The sequence below is a fragment of the Psammomys obesus genome, unplaced genomic scaffold (genome assembly GCF_907164565.1).
Source record: "Psammomys obesus unplaced genomic scaffold, mPsaObe1.curated_primary_1811, whole genome shotgun sequence".
Taxonomy (NCBI): domain Eukaryota; kingdom Metazoa; phylum Chordata; class Mammalia; order Rodentia; family Muridae; genus Psammomys; species Psammomys obesus.
In genome coordinates this window covers 26,331,672-26,345,470 of record NW_026592118.1, presented here as the reverse complement: position 1 = coordinate 26,345,470, position 13,799 = coordinate 26,331,672, and positions in this window count along the sequence as shown.

The following is a 13,799-nucleotide window of genomic DNA, read 5'->3' as shown; positions in this document are numbered from 1 at the left end:
GAAAACACAAAATTATTAGATCTTAATTTTTAAGGGTTGCAGTCACCCAGGAACCTTTTAGGGATGGTTCAATACCCCTTAAATGGCTGTTAATGGTTTTCTTCACATTTCACAAAACTTTTGATGAAAGTGGAAATTAATAGGAGACATTACTGCAAGTATTTATCAAAGTATCCATAATGCTTCCAGTTCCAATTCTGCAAGATATCAAGCGGCATTTTAAGTCATTGATAAACAAAACACATAAGTCACTAGACCATAAATAAGGTGACAAATGAAGTTTAAAAAAATACCTGACAAATCCGTTTAATACATTTTTTTTTCCTGATAGAAGCAGTATCTGAAAGAAAGGGAAAATGTTAATAGAGAATCGGCAATACGTAGGAAAATAATTTAATACATAGTTCACACATCTGCATTAATCTAAATTTCTGATTGACTGGTGGTAAAATGCATCTTAGAAGTTAATTTCTGATGACCACAAAACAACACAAAATGGACAAGATAAGTAATTTATATTTAAATAAACCTAACACTATGTAAAAACATATATGAACATCAACTTTCATGCAGAAGAAAATCCAATAAATTATTTCCTTATGTTGAAAAGGTTGATGTCAATATCAAAACACAATTATAAATGAATTTGGTGTCAAACTACTCATTTTAAATTCTGTTGAAAACACCATTATATACACTTACAGTGAAAAACTGATTCTTTAGGAGAAATTATAGACCTCTTTCTTTATCATAAAGGGAAGTTAAAACAAGAACTGAAGGCAGGCTTGCTTGCTGCTTCCCATGTCATTATCTCCAACCAAGAAACTCACGTCACAGCCCAAGCAATGCGGTAGAAACAGAGAATTCTGATAGCTGCCTTCTAGATAGACTTAGGCTCACCCAGGTGTTTATTCAGTTCAGGTTCACAAGCCTAGGGAATGATGTTGCCCACAGTGGGATGGACACTTCTTCATCAGCTAATAATCAAGAGAATCCCCTACCAACATGTCGACAGGACAGTCAGATATAGCTAATTTATCATCCGAGCTTCTCCTCTCGGATGACTCTAGACTGCATCAAAATGGCAAACAGAAATCAGCAGGACAGCCATATTTTGAGAAATTCATGTAAGAACATATTTGAGCAGCATGAAAATCTAGATACACAAAACTTCACCAGAGTAACAAAACAATAAGTAATTGAAAGTACATGTAAAACTTAATGATGAAATAATACTTAAACTAATCATTTGTACAACTTTAATAATCTTCTGTAGCATTTAAGAAAAATTTGGAGGGGGTTTCAAATATTCTTTCTGAGTAGTAAATGCAGGAGAAGCTCTGAAAAACATTCCAACTTTGTTCAGTAAATACTAATTTCACCTTTTTATTGCCTTTATAATATTGGTTAAGATATAGCAGGGTAATTCTCACTGTTCAAATTCAAGATTTTAGGATTTTAACAGTCTAGGCTTAAAACAATAAAGGTTCTGAATAAATCCATAGAATCAAATATAGGGTGATAGAAAGACCTGGAGGGGACCGGGGCTCCAAAGGGAGACCAACAAGCCAAAAATTTGGGTCCAGGGGGCTCTGCAGACACTGATACCCCAACCAATGACCATGCACGGAGAGGACCTAAAATCCCTGCTCAGATGTAGCCTATAGACTCAGTCTCCAAGTAGGTTCCCTAATAAGGGGAGCAAGGGCTTTCTCTGACATGAACTCAGTGGCAGGCTCTCTGAGGTGAGAGGAACAGCCTTGCCAGGCCTCAAGGGAACAAAATGCAGCCAGTCCTAATGACACCTGATAGGCTAGAGTCAGACTGAAGGGGAGGAGGTCCTCCCTTATTAATGGACTAGGGGAGGGGCATTGGGGGAGAAGAGAGAGGGAGAGTAGGATTGGGAGAAGACAAGGAAGGGGCCACAGCTGGGATACAAAGTGAATACATTGTAATAAATAATAATAACTAAAAAAAGAGAAAAATAAAAAGATTGTAAAAGTTTAAAAATATATACATGTATATATTAAAAAACATACACAAAAATTTAAAGACATTTGTATAAATTTTTCATTTGGTTAATTTTGCCAATATCAAGAGTTTTCTATTTTAATATATTTATGTTACTTTCAAATCTTACAGAGTATCTAATGTGATGAAAAACACTCTTTTAAATTTAACTGCAGTTTATTCTAAAAGCCCCAAATAATGTAGGATTATTTGTAAGGAAAAGGAATTATTGGTTTTCATCTCTTTAAAAATAAAAAAAAAATGTATTTTATTTACTATCTGTAACTATGAAAGATGAGAAAATTGAGTGTGTTATAATTATGTAATAGGTTGAATGATGGCCAAAGAAAAGGCTTACCCAATCATTATTTCGGAATCTGTGCATAATACCTTATCTAGGGGGCAAAATAAGTCTTTCTAAATCCAGTTAAATGTCCTGAACTGAAATCATCCTGAATTACTATGCTAGCCCTATGTGAAATGATTTGTCCAGAAGAAATGGAGAAAGGAAGGCCACATCTGCTTATAGAGAGATAGCAGAGTAATAAAGTCACAGGTCACAGGCATCAAGATGTAAGTGGAGACAGAATGAAAGACGCATTCATTAGACACCCTCAAATATCTAAAGGAGCCCTGTGCCATGGACACCTTCAGTTCATACGTCTGACCTCAGGAATTGTGAAACATAAATTTTTATTACACTGAGCCACCTACTTGTCGAAAATTATTAGAGCAGCTATCAGTAAAATGCAGAGTGATTATGTGACACTAGGAAAATTATTCCCCGCCCCAATAAGTACTCAGTACTTAATGATGTTTTCTGTCTCGGTGAAGAACATATTAAGAGGTCCTTGAGCACTGAGAAGAGGCTTGGGAGGAAAAAGGCCTAGTATGAATCAGCACAATCAAGGAGGTGACATATTCAGCGATAAGCTACCCTCTGTCCAGCACAGTGGAGGAAGGGCGACTCCAAAGACTTCCAGATTCAACCACATACCAAGCAAGCAGAGCTTGGGCTAGGATGCTACAGAGATTAGGTCTAGCCAGAGAAAAATCTTGAAATGCCGTTACAATTTTCTACAAAGGGCACTATTGTTTTACATTTCTTCCTCCTCCTCTCTCCCATGACCTAATACAGACTTATCTTGTACTGTAAATTGTAAATTTAATTTAATTTGTATTGGAAATTGTATTGTGAATTAATTTAAATCGTGCTGTAAATTGGAAAGCTTAGTTAAGCCGAGTCAACACTAAAGACTTATCACGTCACCCACCACAGTGACAATACAGTGAGCAAACTAATGAAATGGAGATTATAGAGTCAGTGGAGTTTTGGAGATATTTCAGCAGTTTAGAGTGCTTGCTCTCAAGATGAAGATCAAAGTTTAAATCCAAGAACCCAGGTAACCAGCAAGACCCAATAAAAAATGAAGATGGTTTCTGGGGCTTGATGGCAACCCTACCTGAAAAAACAAACTCCATGTTCAGTGAGAGGCCCAGCTTTGAACAAATAAGGCAAGGTTAATAGAAAAGGACATCTCGAGTTCATTGTCTCTGTCTCTATCTATCTATCTATCTATCTATCTATCTATCTATCTATCTATCTCTTTCTCACACACACAAAATAGAAAATAAATAAGTATACATAATGAAAATAGACTCAAAGTGTGGCAAAATAGTCACGTAAGGCAATCAGAGATGACATTGAAGAGGCTGAACAATAAAGTGATGCAAGCTTCAAAGCGGAGCAAACTCATAGAAAATAAGCAGGGACCGAAAAAAAAAAAAAAGACATGGGCATGGGAATAAAATAATAATGAGCTTGGTAAGAATCAAATCTGAGTGAGCTATCCAGGGCACTGCTGGAGAGCTTTGCCCGTTGGTGTAGGTGCTGGAGAGCTGGCAGGCTGACTAACTCAGCTACCACCCAGGCCCAGACTCAGGGCTTTGGGTTGGTCCACGGTAAAATCTACCCCAACTATGAGCTGCTGTAGCATGGAAAGGGGGCCAGTCCTGAAGAGCCAAAGCTGCAGGATCTCCATGACACGGGTCACCCACAGGCTATCCGAAAAAAAAAAAAAAATCTGGGTGAGGATCCAGTAGTAATGGTGTAACAGAAACCAGAGTCCTGGTACCAGACCAATGACTCATTGCAGGTAAAGATGTGTGGGAAAGGGGAACACTGTGGGACACATGTGACACACCACAGTTTCCCTGAGGAGATGATTTGTATGGGTTTTTGTTGTTGTTTCATTTTATTTTATTTTTTTTTCTCTTGGGAAGTAGTTTGCAAGGGAAGAAGGCAGATAAAAAGAGATGGGGAGATGAGTGGGATTGGGTGTACGATGAGAAACTCCCAAAGAATCAATAAAAGTTTAAAAACATTAAATTGCACTTTTCATAGTTTGAGAAAAAAAGAATCAAACAGTCTGTGAGCAATGGGTTTAAAAAGAAGTAGAAAAAACCCTTGCATAAATGATAACATAATCAGGCTGTTCGTGTAATATTTTTAGATCATATATAGAATCACATAAACTTTTTGGTTTTTAATGAGAGGGATAGTCGATTTAAATTTTAATTCAAGTAATGTTTTTTCAAAGAACATAAAAGTTTGGAATCAATGAGGATTTACTTCTCTTTAAGAGAAGTTAGGTGGTTAACAAAAGTATTGATTCTTTCATAACATTTTAGTTTTGTTACAAAACCTTTTTTTTTTTTTTTGACTAAGTAATTTTGTGACCTGAAAGAGCACATTTATTTCCTAAAGGAAATATTCACTGGGACACATCTTTCATGTTGGAAGTTCCTAGATCAGGTTTTATAGAGAAAGCCCAATGATGAAACAGCACTTTGGTGCTGCTATTTTGAATAAATTATTAGAGTTTTATGAATCCAACATCAATTTGGTTATTTATGGGAATTAATATAATCTGAAGGAAAACTATCCAATGCTATACAATTTAAAAAATGAATCTTTGGATAACTTATAGTCATCCATTTTAGTTTTATAGAAAGGCAGTTATTTCCAAAAGATGAAATGTGAAGGTGATGAATATGTAATAATGTTTTCATACACTTGCCAATTTAATGTGTTTGCATAAATATTTAATACATCAATCTTTTCAAGAATAACGTGTTCAGCATTTCAATGTGTCTTTCCTTTTTCACTAGATTGGCCTATTTTTAAGATCTCCAGGGAAAATGTTATTATTTGGGGGAATGTTTCCACAGCAGTGATTAAACCTCTTTATATAAATAAATAAATTTTTATTTAGTCTCTCTACATATACGTGTGTATTGTGATTTATATGATTAAAGTCTGCTTTACTTGACTTAGCAATATAAGAAAGTGGGAAAGCATCATTCGAATCAAATGTTTTGGTATTAACCTACAACAGTAAAAGTAAGAATGTATTGGTTGAGTCTAACATTGTGATATTGTACAAGATTGAGACATTTACATAATACACATGAACTTTCATCATGCAATTTAATTTAGCTCTATTCAAATCATTGTCATTTTAAGGTTTTGTTCAGCTAAACACAATTAAATTACTTTTCCCAAATCTCATTGAAATTCAATTATTTTTCCAATATTCCTTCTGCCGTCACATATTACTCTACACCCAGCTCTTTTAAATGGCATCTTGACTTGGTTCATTTCTTTCCATGAACTCTTTGAGATGATGTTATCCCTATAGAGTGGCTGTATTGTTAAATGCCCCTCTTATTTCTGTTGCAACTACTTTGCCCTTTCTCTCCATGCATCCTCTATGGGGTACCTGATTTTGAAATCATTCTAAAATCATTGATGAATCAAAACTATAGATCAGTTATCAATTACTGGAAACCTGTCATATCTTCCAAAAAAAAATCCCTCTTTCCATTTTCAACTCTTCTTCAAGTCCTAAGGTCTAGAGAGATATGGTGGCTTTTCCTAGGAGATCATACAACCAGAAAATTGTGAAATCTCCCCTCGGGAACATACAAGTATGCAAGAGTTGAGCCCCTCTGTGAGTAACAGGATGCACGCTCTCTCCTCCAACAGAGAAATAATTGGGAATTGGAGAACTTAGCATGCAGGCTTATATTTATTCAGGATCCACCAACAATTTTTTTTTTAATTTAGTAACTGTAAAATTTGAGGACGTCATTTCAAATGTAGAACACAAACTCCTCTGGGAGCAGAGATTATGTCTAGTTTATCATTTCTCTGTGACTGGAAAATGAGCTGCATGAATGCTGAGCGATCAATAATTAATTGTAAAATGAATGAATCACAGGAGGGCCATAATTTCAGGAGAGTTGGCTCTACTTTATAATATGTCGTTTGCAAGACTATATGAAAAAATTGATCTCTTAATAGGTGGAGCAAATCAGAATCAAGCAGACCAATTTCATAGCACATTCAGCAAAATTCTACGTATGTCACCTTCTCTGACCATATTCCATAGACAACAATCTACTTTCTTATTATCTGGCAGCTTTTGTTTCTTCCATTTTGCTCAACATTCCAATGTGAAATCATAAAGAGTAAAACCACTATGTAACCCAACCATCCAAAATTAATTGAAATCTGGATATTGAAGAAACACACAAAACCATTTATTCTTATTAACAACAGCCCAAAGTGGTTGCTTGTCCTTCTTAGTGTAGGGCTGAGGCCTTGTGATCACAATATTATGTCTATTGTTCTTCAGGATAATGAGACTTTATGGGTGTATCTTCTAACATTGCTAGAGAATTCTAAGCCTGGGGTAAATAGACTTCTGTAGGAAAGAACACATCAGCTGGTCTTCTCACACCAAATGACCAGCCCTAAAAGCATGTAAGTAACCTTAAACAGACTGAGCAGGTTCTATTTAAGAATATTTATGTGCTTGTACACATGCACATACACACAAACTCACACACATATGCCTGCATATAAGAACAATTAATGAAAAGAGAGGTTATGAATGTATAAAAAAAGGGGAGAAGGGTAATATAGAAGGGCTTAAAGGGAGGGAGAAAAGGGGGGAAATGATACGAATCTCTTATAATCTCAAAAAATACAATAAATAATTTTTAAAAATGCATAAGCAACCCAAATATAGAAATACTTTATCTGCAAAATATCATGTATTTCATGATGGTAGAGTAGGTTTAACCATAATCACTGATAGTAATAAAATCAACAACTTCTAATTTAATTTCATGCTATCATGTTTTCCTTACAAATGTTCATGCAAACAATAAAAATGTTTTCAGTTTTCACAAAATATTGTATATTATAACCTATTTACATAAAGAAGCATTATATGTACGATTTATTTTGTATAAAGACTATATTATTATGAGATAATAGCCATGACAATATATTAATCTATAGATTTTGAATATTGAGTTTCATGGGAAAAGTTTTCTGATATTGTTTTACATTTTCTAGTGTTGTATTTCAAAAAATATGTGGATCCAGCAATTCTGCTTTAGGATGACAATTGTCCAGTCTGTATCCTGACTTCTTTCACTGGGGCTCTTTGCATCCTCGTCTATCCATTTCTGAGACATCTGAAAATGTTGTTCAATCAAAAGCAACTGTAGGTCTATCATATCTTTTTTCTTTCATTACTGCATGCAGTGTTGATATGCATTATTCATTGTATATGTAGTAACCTAAAAATCATAACTTTAAATATTTTTAAAGATATGAAAATTACTAACTTGCTTCTCCAAGCCATTCCTCACTCTTAAATTCTAAATCAAAAAATCATTTTTTTTTTACTTAATAGCTAAGGACTGGGGGACATTATTAACCAATTCAAAGGTGAACTGCTTATCTCCCTTCTTATCTTCTCCTATCATATAATCTCACTACTTAGTAAATGACATTTTGATTTTTTTCTGTTTATCAGACCAAAGTGTTGGAACCCATAATTTCTTTTTTTTCTCTCTCTCTCTTTCTCTTTCTTTTTTTGGAGGGGAGGGTTGGTTTTTGGGTTTTGGGTTTTGGTTTGTTTTTGGTTTTTCGAGACAGAGTGTCCTGGACTTGCTCTATAGACCAAGCTGGTCTCCAGCTCACAGAGCTCTGCCTGCCTTTTCCTGAGTGCCAGGATTACAGGTGTGCACCACAGTGCCTGGCTGAAACACATTAAGTTCTCCTTTTTTATTCATAACCACCAAAAGCTACATTCTCACTTCCTTTCTAAACATACCCATAATGCAATAGTCCTATAATATAATTCTAATTTTAATTTTCATGGCTGACACCCTGGTCCAAGCCACTGTCATGATCTATTTCAGCTACATAGGCTACTACATAGTACCTACTACAGCAACTTCAAGTTGCTATCTTATTTCCTGGGAGTGCAAACTGAAGTACTCGCCAAAATTTAGCTCTGGAAGGTGTATACCTGATGTTCCTTAGCACTTCCTCCTTACTTTTCAATCCTGGTCACACAGACATGCTTGCTATGCTTTAGAACACATCTGGTCCCTTCTCCTGGTTAGTTATTTATGATCTCTTTGTCTTTTCTTTGTGCATAGACCAACTTTGCAAATTACCTCATCTTCTCCACTTTTCTCTTATCTTCATAGAGGCATCTTGATATTAGTTAATTCTGTTAATATGAATAGTACATAATATTAATAAAGATAATATTCATATATGATAGCAAACTTGTGCCTAGATTTAGCATGCATGGAAAATGAACAAACATTACTTCAAAGCATAACTGAAATGCAATATTTTCTAAACAGAGTAGGTATCTGCAAGTAAATATAAAAGGAACTATAAAAGACAACTGAATGCTATTCCCAGGACAGTGTTCTATATTTGTTGTGTGTCTTAACTCACTCTATCATCAAAATAGCCTTTGGGAACAGGTAATTTCATTTTTACAGAAAAGGCAGTAAGGCAAAGAGGTTATGTAACTTACCACAAATCACAGAGGAAATAGTTCTCTGACATGAATCTAAATCCTGACTCTGCATGCTCTTGATTCTGTTTTTAATTCTTTATTAATTACACTTTATTCACTTTGTATCCGCCCTGTGGTTCCCTCCCTCCTCACTTTCCAATCCTTCCCTTCCTCCACCCTCTGCGTGCATGCCCCTCCCCAAGTCAACTGATAGGGGAGGTCTTCTTTTCCTTCCTTTTGATCCTAGTCTATCAAATCTCATCAGGAGTGGCTGCATTGTCATCTTCTGTGGCCTGGTAATGCTGCTTCCCCCTCATGGGGAGGTAATTAAAGAGCAGGCCAATCAGTTCATGTCAGAGACAGTCCCTGTTCCTACTACAATGGAACCCACTTGGATACTGAATTGCCATGGGCTACATCTGTCCAGGGGTCTTAGGTTATCTCCATGCATAGTCCTTGGTTGGAGCATCAGTCTCAGGAAAGACTCCTGTGCTCAGATTTTTTGGTTCTGTTGCTCTCCTTGTGGAGCTCCTGTACTCTCTAGATCTTACTGTTTCCCACTTCTTTCCTAAGATTCCCTGCACTCTCCCCAAAGGTTGTCCATAAGTTTCAGCATCTGCATTGATAGTCTGCAGGACAGAGGCTTTCAGAGGTCCTCTGTGTCAGGCACTTGACTTGTTCCCTCTTTTCTCCTTCTGATGTCCAGTCTCTTTGCTTTTCCAGATAGGAGTTGAGCATTTTAGCAAGAGTCCTCCCTCTTGATTAGTTTCTTTAGGTGTACAGATTTTAGTAGGTTTATCCTATATTATATGTCTATATGAGTGAGTATATACCATGTGCATCTTTCTGCTTCTGGGATAGCTCACCCAGGATGATCTTTTCCAGATCCCACCATTTACCTGCAAATTTCATGATTTCCTTGTTTTTTATTACTGAGTAAGACTCCATTGTGTATATATACCACAATTTGTGCATCCATTCTTCAGTTGAGGGGCATCTGGGCTGTCACCAACCCTCTATCTGACAGAGGACTAATATCCAGTATATATAAAGAACTAAAGAAGTTAAACAGCAAAAAATCAAGTAATCCAATTAAAAAATGGAGTACAGAGCTAAACAGAGAATTTTCAATAGAGGAATATCGAATGGCAGAGAAACACTTAAAGAAATGTTCAAAGTCCTTAGTCATAAGGGAAATGCAAATCAAAACAACCCTGAGATTTCACCTTACACCCATCAGAATGGCCAAGATCAAAAACTCAAGGGACAACACATGCTGGAGAGGTTGTGGAGAAAGGGAACCCTCCTCCACTGCTGGTGGGAATGCAAACTCGTACAACCACTCTGGAAAGCAATCTGGCGCTTCCTCAGACAACTAGGAATAGCGCTTCCTCAAGATCCAGCCATACCACTCCTAGGCATATACCCAAAAGAGGCTCAAGCACACAATAAGGACATTTGCTCAACCATGTTTGTAGCAGCCTTATTTGTAATAGCCAGAAGCTGCTCTTGGTTCTTAACCACTATTAACACTGCATAATACTTGGTGTTTTTTTTTTTTTTTTATTTTACAAAAGTAATTAAGAGGTCTCAAAACATCATAAGATTATAACTGTGAATAGGTAAGAAAGTGTTACAGGCACAATGATGTCATGAGTGTGCTTCCTGATGTACACCTATGTTAAGCCATTCCGTTCAGTTTGTAAATGTGATGAGCTCATCACTTCTATGATTAGCTTATGTTGCTTGGATGAGTTGACCTTAAGAAGCAAAATTTATCTTCAGTGGGACTGAACTAATTAGGATAGTCTTCCTCCTGGAGAAAAGAATTAAAATTTGAAAATGAGCATTCAGTGAGCAGTAAGCCCTACTTCTGTATTTCAATAGAAAGGCTCACGTGGAATCATCACCCAAGAGGTTATAGTGACTCTCTTGGTACATGTTTATCAAGGACTGAATTTTGTCACCAGCCTAGGTCCCTTTGGATGAGCACCCTAAGCTTCTGATTAAAACTTAGCTAGCCAAACACCAGAATACACAAGCTAATAACTTGGTGCCTAGACTGATGATAAACAGAACAGGTAGAGAGAGCATAAACTTCTTGTTTCAGAAGCCATTATATTTGTAGCAATTTATTATTCAGTAATAGAAAAAGGGTACAGTGCCTGTTACGGTTGTATCAATAAATGTAATTCAGTTAAATTAATTCAGGAAAAGAAAAGGATATTTCTTATTTGGTTTATGATTAAAGAAATAAATTCTTCCTAGAAGAGATAAAGCTAAAATAAAATGCTGGGAAGATAGATATAGATATAGATATAGATTAGATATAGATATATAGATATAGATAGATATATAGTTTGCCAAACAAAAAGTAGAAGTATTAACATTAAGAAAGTAAATGGGAAATTAGTACAGTTAGCAAGGATTTTTTTATAACGAAGATAGGATTAAAATCTACAGTATGTGTCAGTGTTATGAGGTATGGAATGTCTAATAGGCTCTGGAAAAGCATTACATTAGAGGGCATATGTGAAGGTTACCTGAAGAGATTACCTACCTTTCATAGTTACAGTTTCTATTGCTGCAATGAAACACCATGACCAAAAAGCAAGTTGGGAAGGAAAGAGTTTATTTGTCTTAAATTTTCATATCAGTGTTTATTATTAAAGAAAGTCAGAACAGGAATGCAAACAAGGCAGGAACCTGGAGGCAGAAACTGACTCAGAGGCCATCTTAACTAGCTTGCTTCTCATAGCTTGCTCAGCCTGCTTTCTTTTTTATCTTTTCTTTTTTATTATTTTTTAATTTAATTATTTTTATTTTTATTAATTACAGTTTATTTACTTTGTATCCCCCCTGTACCTCCCTCCCTCCTCCCCTCCCAATCCCACCCACCCTCTATCTTCCCCACTCCTGTCCCTCTCCCAGTCCACTGATAAGGGAGGTCCTCCTCCCCTTCCCTCTGATCCTATTCTATCAGGTCTCATCAGGAGTGGCTGCATTGTCTTATTCTGTGGCCTGGTAAGGCTGCTCCCCCCTCATGGGGAGGTGATGAAAGAGCAGGCCAATCAGTTCCTGTCAGAGACAGTCTCTGTCCCCATTACTATGGAACCCACTTGGATACTGAACTGCCATGGGCTACATCTGTGCAGGGGTTCCAGGCCATCTCCATGAGTGGTCCTTGGCTGGAGCATCAGTCTCAGAAAAGACCCCTGTGCCCAGACTTTTTGGATGTTGCTCTCCTTCTAGAGCTCCTGTCCTCTCCCAGTGTTACTATCTCTCATTTATTTTTTATTTTTATTAATTACATTTTATTCACTTTGTATTCCACTCTCCTTCCTCCCTCCCCTCCCAATCCCACCTGCTTTCCTTCTTCTCCACCCAATGCCCCTCTCCCAGTCCAATGATGGGGGGGCGGTATTCCTCCCTTTCCTTCTGATCCTAGTCTATCAGGTCTCATCATGAGTGGCTGCATGGAGGATCCTGGGTAAGATACTCAATCCTCATTCAGAAACACAAAGGATGGACAGGGAACAGGATAGGAGTCTACCACAGAGGGCCTCTGAAAGGCTCTACCCTGCAGGGTATCAAAGCAAAGACTTATAGCTAAGGCTTATAGCCAAACTTTGGGCAGAGTGCAGAGAATCTTATGAAACAAGTGGTAAATAAAAGACCTAGAGAGGACAGGAGCTCCACAAGGAGAGCAACAGAAGGAAAAAAAAATCTAGGCACAAGGGTCTTTTCTGCAACTGATACTCCAACTAAGGACCATTCATGGAGAGAACCTAGAATCCCTGCACAGATGTAGCCCATGGCAGTCCGTGTCCAAGTGGGTTCCATAGTAATGGGAACAGAGACTGTGTCTGACATGAACTGATTGGCCTGCTCTTTGATCACCTCCCCCTCAGGGGGGTGCAGCCTTACCAGGCCACAGAGGAAGACAATTCAGCCTGCTTTCTTATAGAAACTGGAACCACAAGCCTAAGCATGTCTCCATCAACAATGGGCTGGGAGCTTCCCTGTCAATCACTAATGAAGACAATGCCCTACAGGCTTGTCTTTAGCCCAAACTTATAGGGACATTTAAAAAATTATTATCATTTATTGCAATTTATTCAATTTGTATCCCAGCTGTGGCCCCTCCCTCTTCCCATCCCAATCCCACCAGCCCTCTGTCTTCTCCCCCTATGCCCCTCCCCTAGTCCACTGATAGGGGAGGTCCCCCTCCCCTTCCATCTGACCCTAGCCTATCAGGTTCATCAGGACTGGTTGCATTGTCTTCCTATAAGGCCTGAGGGGATTTTTTTTTATTATTATTATTTAAGGTTCCTTTAGTTCAAATACTCCCAATTGTCTCAAATTGCCATTGAACTATCTAGCACACTACCTTTCAATGTATTAGGCTTCAGTAAGAAAAACTCACTCACTTGTGTGGTTATTAAGTACTGAACGGAACAAAGGGTAGAGGGAAGATCAAGTCAACATCTCTGCTTGGCCAGAGAAGACTCCGGAGACGACTGTTACTATTGTCCTTGGTCATGCTCTCAATTCTCAGATCTGAGCCTTGGTCAGGCATCATACCATTTCAACCCTCATCTCATCCTTGTTAAACATTCAGATGGCAAATTGTGGAATGCTTCTTTTCTTTCCCTCTCTCCCAAGCTTCTACCCCCAGTTCTGAATCTCTGAAGGACCCTGATTAATAAAAACAATAGCACACATTCATTTTTATAACACAAATGTCTGAGTACTTTATAAAAAATAAATTATGTTGAGCATCAAAGATTCAACTAGACATTTTGGAGATTAATTTTTAAAATGTTAATATTTATGATATGCCAAAATTGCATTGTAAACTATTTAAAGTACTGATGAAAGGATTTTGAA